We start from the raw sequence: 2971 nt of genomic DNA, 5'->3' as shown, positions 1-2971 counted from the left end.
AAAAAAAAAAAAAAGAGGTAGAGGCTGGCAGATTGGTTTTGCATGAGACTACTCTTTGATCTCCATTAACCTTCTAATCAAATCTCTTTGTTTAGTTAAAACGTTTGCAAGTTTAGAACACAGACCAAGACATTTTACAGAGCAGCACCTGAACAAACAAAAACACATTAGGTCCAAGTGATTTCTTTTTTTTTTTTTTGAGACGGAGTTTCACTCTTGTTGCCCAGACTGCAATGGCCCAATCTGTGCTCACCGCAACCTCAGCCTCCCAGGTTCAAGCGATTCTCCTGCCTCTCCCTCCCTAGTAGCTGGGATTACAGGTATGAGCCACCACGCCTGGCTAATTTTGTATTTTTAGTAGAGACAGGGTTTCATCATGTTGGTCAGGGTGGTCTTAATCTTCTGACCTCGTGATCCACCCACCTTGGCCTGCCTCTTTATTTTTTCACTTTTTTCTCTTTTTGAGTCAAGGACTCACTTTGTTGCCCAGGCTGGAGTACACAACCTTGTCTTTCTGGGCTCAAGGAAGGACAAGGTTTATTAGCAGCATGAGAATACAACCAGGGTAGAAGACTAGAGGGGTCTCCCTGGATCTCCTGGACACCAGTTTGTGACTTTGGACAAGTAATCCCCACCGACTGTAAATCGTGAACACTGATGCTGAAGTCACCAGAAATTAAAGCCTATGAACTCCCTCTTTGAGAAAGGAAGCTAGGTGGCAGGGCGCGGTGGCTCATGCCTGTAATCCCAACACTTTGGGAGGCCAAGATGTAAGGACTCCTTGAGCCCAGGAGTTCGAGAAAAGCCTGGGCAACATAGTGATACTTCAGTCTGTACAAAAATTTGAAAGTGAAAAATAATAGCCAGACCAGGCGCAGTAGCTCATACATGTAATCCCAGCACTTTTGAAGGCTGAGGCAGGTGGATCACTTGAGTTCAGGAGTTTGAGACCAACCTGGCCAACATGATGAAACCCCCTCTACTAAAAATACAAAAATTACCCAGGCATCGTAGCACACACCTGCAATCCCAGCTACTTGGGAGGCTGAGGCACAAGAATGGCTTGAACCTGGGGTCGGAGGTTGCAGTGAGCTGAGATCACGCCACTGCACTCCAGCCTGGACAACAGGGTGAGACTCTTTCTCTAAATAAATAAATACCCGGGAATAGTGGTGTGCCACTCTCTGCAGTCCCAGCTACTAGGGAGGCTGAGGAGGGAGGATCACTTGAGCCTAGGAAGTCGATGCTGCAGTGAGCCATGACTGTGCCACTGTACTCCAGGCTGGGTAGCAGAGCAAGACCCTGTCTCTTAAATAAATAAAATAGTTAAAAAAGGAAAACAGGAAAACTCCAAGTGCAGAGAAGCCTAGTGGTACTTGGTGGGGGAAACAAAAGTTGTTCCAGGTCTAATAGTTCCTGAAGTCAACACTCTATCATGGCAAGACACCAGGCACTCAAATTCCAGGTCATGAACTTACCTTTTCCTTGTTTTGAGGGTTACATTGTGTTGGGCGACAGCTCTGGGAAGTACGGTATACATTCTGGAGTAACTTCCAATGAAAAAAGGTGAAAGCATACGTGGAACTTTCCAGCCTTGAAAAAGTTCAGTCAGTCGTTCTTGAAAAGTCCTCTTTTTAAACAAAGGGGGTTTCAGTCACCTCACATTTGCATAGCAGTTTTTCTCTTGTCAAAGCCTTTCACATTCACTTATTTTAATTCTTAGAGCACTCACTGAAGAGTGTGGAGTTGGTGGTCGGGGGTGGGGCGCAGAGCAGTGTTAACATCCTTCTGTAAGAGAAACAGAGGCTTTTGAGAAGCCAGGCATGGTGGCTCATGCCTGTAATCCCAGGACTTTGGGAGGAAGATCGTTTGGGTCCAGGAGTTCAAGACCAGCCTAGGCAAAATGGGGGAAAACTGTCTCTACAAAAAAAAAAAATTAGCTGGGTGTACTGGTGTGCCCGGTAGTCCTAGCTACTCGGGGCGCTTGAGGCAGGAGGATTGCTTGAGCCCAGGAGGCAGAGGATGCAGTCAACTGTGATCGCGCCACTGCACTCCAGCCTGGGCAACAGCAAGACTCTGTTTTGGAAAACACAGAAACAAGAAATTTTAAAAACTAGTTGGGTGTGGTGGCACAAGGATGTAGTCCCAGCTATTCAAGAGCCTGTGGCAGTAGGATCCCTTGAGACCAGGAGTTCAAGACCAGCCTGGGCAATGTTGTGAGACACTGCCCCCATCTTTACAGAGAATAAAAAAGTTATCTGGGCACGATGATGCACACCTATAGTCCCATCAATTCGGGAGGCTGAGATGTGAGGATCGCTTGAGACACGGCAGTTGGAGGCTGCCATAAGCCGAGATCGAGTTAGTGCACTGCAGCCTCTTTGACAGAGTGAGACCCTGCTTCAAAAAAATAAATATATAGAGGCCGGGCTCGGTGGCTCACGCCTGTAATCCCAGCACTTTGGGAGGGCGAGGCAGGCAGATCACTTGAGGTCAGGAGTTCTAGACCAGCCTGGCCAACATGGCGAACGCCTTCACTACTAAAAATACAAAAAATTAGCCGAACCTGGTGGTGTGTGCCTGTAATCCTAGCTACTCGGGAGGCCGAGGCACGAGAATCACTTGAACCCGGGAGGTGGAGGTTGCAGTGAGCTGAGATCGTGCCACTGCACTCCAACCTGGGCGACAGAGCCACACGCTGTCTCAATAATTAAATAAATAATAAGAAAAAAATAAAAGAGGCTCTTGAGAGTCAACTCATCTGCCTGAGCCACTTATTTCACACATCCCAGGACGCCTGATGAAGGGTTCTGGATTTTATTGTCTCCTGTCATCCAGGCGGGCTTCCTGGAGTAAACTGGACCGCCAGGGAGGCCGCGGCCTCGGTTCCAAGGGTCGCGCGTCGCAGGGTCGGAGGAGGTGGGGGAGAAGGGGCCGCTCTCGGGCGGACCCCGCCCGCAGTTGGGGGCCC

Source organism: Colobus angolensis, unplaced genomic scaffold (genome assembly GCF_000951035.1).
Source record: "Colobus angolensis palliatus isolate OR3802 unplaced genomic scaffold, Cang.pa_1.0 Scaffold222, whole genome shotgun sequence".
Classification (NCBI taxonomy): domain Eukaryota; kingdom Metazoa; phylum Chordata; class Mammalia; order Primates; family Cercopithecidae; genus Colobus; species Colobus angolensis.
This window is presented reverse-complemented; position numbering follows the sequence as displayed.